Below are 5111 nucleotides of genomic sequence, written 5' to 3'. Positions count from 1 at the left end.
CCATGGGGCAGTACATTGTTATTCAAGTATACTGATTAACATTTACATTACCAACACACGTGTACACTTTTCTGTAGCCCGTCAAACATCAACCACCAAAACTAAAAAGGATTTCATTATTCAGCAAAACATTTCCATTTCTAATATAGTTACTTGTTTTCAGTAAGCTGATGTATCGTTTTCCATTATAAGTTCCTGTCAAAAGCTATAAATGAGATTATATGAATGATGCTAAATTTATGTAAAACTCTGTTGGGAGTTCGAATGTTACACATTCATTGATACGACAAATATTCATATACATAATACATTGAATAGCCGGATTGGTCATATATAGCATTTAGATTCTCAAGCAAGTATGTCAACATTAACACACATTCCTTGTTGTTTAATAAAGGAAGATAATGAACTTAAATCACAGTATTTTACTGTTAAAATCGGATCTATTTAACTACTAACGAGTATAAACTTTTCAGTGAAAAAGTTACAATTAATAAGTTGATAGGTAAATAACGATTAATAGCAGGTTATTTAATAATATGATATAAGTAATAAATTGTTCTTCTTATGTAATTTAGTGGGGCCTTAAATTCAACATTGACTGATTCTTTTGGTTTAAACACTATTTAGTTTTCATTGAAAGAACATAAAGCAATACAATACAACATACATATTATATTGAGCAATATGCTAGGCAGGTAGAATTGCAGTATTGCTTTACATAAGGCTGTAAAATACAATTGGACAGAATTGAGAAGGAAGCTCGAGGCTTATACTATGTCTCTCTTCGGTCCGTTAGAAACCTGCTGTAATGGTGTAAACAACCAAACGTATAACAACTATTTAAGACATGTCAAATTACGAACAATATATTACAGTGATAGATAATTGCATACTGGTTAGAAATGTAAAAATAATATATCTTATAATACAAAAATATAACAGAGTAATGTAGAAAGCATAGAGCTGATAAGTGGAGAAGGAAAGGGATAGCAGTGGAAGAGTAGAGTTTCAGAATAGAGAAGTTGCGGTAATAAAGGAAGCAGTTGCGGGAACGGGGCATCGTTAGCAGAATATGGTTTGTTTCTGAGATAGAAATGGGTTAGAATCTATGACTATCTCGGATGAAAGACTGAACATGTTTGAATATTAATGAATTTACTTCATATGAGCCGTCTTTAACACCGAAAAGAAGAAGTTGCAAAGTTTTGGGTAAGAATCTAGACAGATTGTTAAAAAGGTAATTTTTTTCTGTATAAATGGGACAATTGAAGAAAAAGTGATATGTGTCTTCAATCGCACCGCATTGACAATATGGACTTTGTACAATGTTTTTTGAGTACAATGTTCATTTAAACTGCTACAAATGCATTCGTAAACGCGCATGTAGAATATTAGATGTCCGCTCCCCTCCCCATCGTAGAAATGCTGGGGAATTATTTTCTTATCTTTGCTAAGATTTGCTTTGAAAGCAGAGAGAGAAGGAGCCGTTCTCACCGATTCCGGTAATTGTTCCATAAGTTTATAGTTGATGGTAGGAAAGATCGTGTAAAAGTTGTGATTTGCATTGGATACTGCGAATGTTGTTAGAGTTACGAAGTGGATAAGCAGATCTTTCTCCCACGCTAGAGGGATAAGTGTGCACACGTATGGGTGCTAGTGAATTATACATTTTATAGAATTGGGTAAGTTTATTTTTGTTCTCCTATTTTTTAATGGTTTCGAGAGCAGTTTAATTGTAAAGTTTTGCAAGGATGCCAAACGTGTTCCCACGCTGATTATCCTTGCTGCTTCCTGTTGAATCTTCTCAAGTTCTATTTCATCTTGTGTATTAATGTTATCCCAGACTATATCAGCGTATTCAAGATTGGTCTAATAAATGATGTGTAAATCGATAGAAGGGACTTTCTATCGAGCGTAAATTTGAACGTTCGCATTACATTGAGTCTTTGCCATGCTTTCTTCTTGACTGATTCAATATGGTCATGCCAGGAACATGTATCAAAAAAGTTCAGCCTAGATGCTTGTGAGACGAAACATCAGTGATTTGGCAGTCGTTGAAAAAGAGAGGGGGGTGATTGGGCGGTTGATTTTTCTAGATATAACTAAGGATTCGGTTTTGGATGGATTGAAGGTTACCAACCACTTGTCAGCCCAGGAATGAATTTTTGCAAGATCAGTGTTAGATGATTAGCCGCATCAACAGGGTTTGTCGACGATGATATATAGCGTGGTGTCGTCTGCAAATAGTCGAATTGGACAGTGTATATCTCGTACAATGTCTTTATATAAATGAGAAAGAGGAGGGGCCCTAATATAGACCCTTGCGGGACACCAGCGTTTATGGGTAATGGGTCAGATTGGCAGCCAGAGATTACAACACACTGGGTCCTCTCATGTAGGTAGTCTTTTAACCAAGATAGAGATTGCCCGAGATACCACTAAGTCGGAGCTTGTGGATAAGTCTTTCATGCCATACTCTGTCGAAGCCTTAGAGATGTCGCAAAAAACGGCTCGAACCTCTTTACCTTCGTCAAGGGCTTTACAAAAGGAGTGATACACAGAGACTAATTGGTTGACAGTGGAATCTTTTGGAATGAATCCTGATTGAGATGGGGTTATAAATTCAATAGCCCTTAAATGATTTAAAATATATTTGTGAGAATTATCTCGAGACATTTACTTAAAACACTTAAAAGGGAGATCGGTCTGTAATTTTCAACATCCTGAGGATCAGACTTTTTGTGAAGAGCACAAACAATTGCTTCTTTCCAGCTCCGTGGGACCCTACCATTACTAATAGAAAAATTGAAAAGATTTTGTAGTGGACCTGAAATCTCAGATGCAATTTGCTTTAGAACTTGACTATTTATTTGGTCTGGGCCTGATGCCTTTCCCTTTTCATAACTTTAATGGAATCCAAGACATCTTGACGGGAATAATGAGATCTTCAAGACGGGGCAATCCGGCTCTTGGGAATGTAGGTTGTGCTATGCGTACTTGTGTAGTTAAAGTAGATTGAGATTGGAAGAATGAATTAAGAATATTTGCTTTATCAAGAGGTGACTCAATATGGTACCATTATGAATTAAGGGAGGCAACTCGTTTTGTGTGGTGTTTTTTATTTGTGACTTTTTTTATTATTTTCCAGAAGTCGGATGATGAGTGTTGATTTTCACGTATAAGTTTAGCGAGATTTTCAAAGTGCACTTTTTTTCGCTGATCTGACAAGGTTGTCCAATATTACGTTGTTGGCGAAAGATGTGCCAGTGTCGGTCTAAATTGGTAACCTTGGCTTTTTTGTATGCTCGTTTGCGGCGTCGGATTTCCTTACGAATATTAGTATGTAGCCATGGAGGATCGGCTGTTTCTTATTGTACCATTTTGTTCGGGATTGTAACTTCGCAAAGACTGATAAGTTGATGTGTGAAATTTGAGGTATATATGTCAATATTTTATCACAACAACTGTTCCAATCGAAATTCTGCACAAGTTGTCTTAGATTAGTGTAGTCCCCGTCTTTATATCGCCATATTTTTACGTTTAAAATAGATCCAGCTATTCAATTGAAGTTTAGGACGCAGTAGACTGGGCAATGAAATCGAAGTTACTGGTTAAGAAAGGGTTCTCCAACGCCGCTTTTTAGCACTTTTAAGGAAAGATGTTACTATAAAAGGTCAAGAATGGAATTCGAGGTTTCAGTAAAATGAGTGGGTTCTTTAATAATCTGTGTGAGATTATACTGTAAAAGAAGGGAGTCCATTTTGATCCTACACTGTGGTTTATTCATGTCAAGATTAAATCACCTGTAATAACAATGTTCTCAATACCGGTGTCAACGGCTAGTGAGATCGAATCGTTTATGCATTCTAATAGATAAGGAGAAGAGTTTGGTGGTCTGTAGAAAGAGCCAGATAAAAGACGCCTTCCCTTTATACGTAGTTCGACCCATAGACATTCTAGATCATCATTTTGTAGGTCAGGTCGCTCAATGGCAAAGAGAATCGGATTTTACGTATACTAGAATACCTCCATGGGGATCGTTTTTCTTCTATCCCGTCTGAACGGCTTATGATAAGAAGGGAAAGTAGGTCGTCAGTGTCAACTGTTGAGCTAAGCCAAGTTTCAGTAAACACTATAATATCAAAATTGTTAAGATCGGCATACAGAATATCTTTCTTGGCGAAGCTCTGAACGTTGTAATGAGCAATTTTTAGATTATGGGCAAATGCATCATTTATTGAAGATGAGAAAGATGTACCCGAAGAAGAAGATGACATATCAAGGGAGCTGTCGGGTCCAGGATTTGGATGGAATCGCCTCCTCTAAGAAGAAGGATTGCCAGCCAGCAAACTAACTCGAACATATTCATTTGTTGAAGCCGTTTACTTTTCATAGTACGTGATTGGAACAAACCTATCCTCATCCTGTCACTCCTATGTCAGTGTACATCATAATGCTGAGTGCAAGAAATAATTGGATGAGGAAAAAGCTATCGTGCGCCCCGCCCGCAAGAAGTGAAAGAAGGAAAAGGAATAATGAGAAGAGAAGAATAACAAAAATAACAAAATATTTGGTCATGTTGATGTTATAAAGAGATGTTAAAACCTCATTTGATAAATTTATATTTTGGGTTGTATAATGATACAGAAAGTGAGCTTATATTGAATGATCGCGTAGTAACATAATAGTACAAGGATCTACGCAACATGGGCTTAGTACTTGGGCAAACCGAAAAGACAACTTTTTACGAAGCTTGAATTATATGCTACTGCGGCGTGTTAACGGGATAGTCTGTGTTTGTACAATGTTCATGATTTCCGCAAGCTGAAAGAATACATGTGCACTAAGTATGTTGCGAAAGATTGTAGATTACTATTTAGGATGCCCAAGTTAGGAGTGAGTGATCGGTTAATTTGTTGTTTTTTTTAAATACGAGTTTACCAAGTAACTTCAGGTGAATTTGATATTGGAAGTGCATCTTATTTGGGTGAGTATTTTGATAATGTGTGTAGTTGCATTGACCAATAAAATAGAAAAGGATTGTTATTCACCAAAGTGTTCATATTAATTTTCCGAGCTTGTGGATTTATTTATTCGTGGATGATTAC

This window comes from Dreissena polymorpha, chromosome 2, assembly GCF_020536995.1.
Source record: "Dreissena polymorpha isolate Duluth1 chromosome 2, UMN_Dpol_1.0, whole genome shotgun sequence".
In the NCBI taxonomy this organism is placed as follows: domain Eukaryota; kingdom Metazoa; phylum Mollusca; class Bivalvia; order Myida; family Dreissenidae; genus Dreissena; species Dreissena polymorpha.
Note: the sequence above shows the minus strand (reverse complement) of the source record.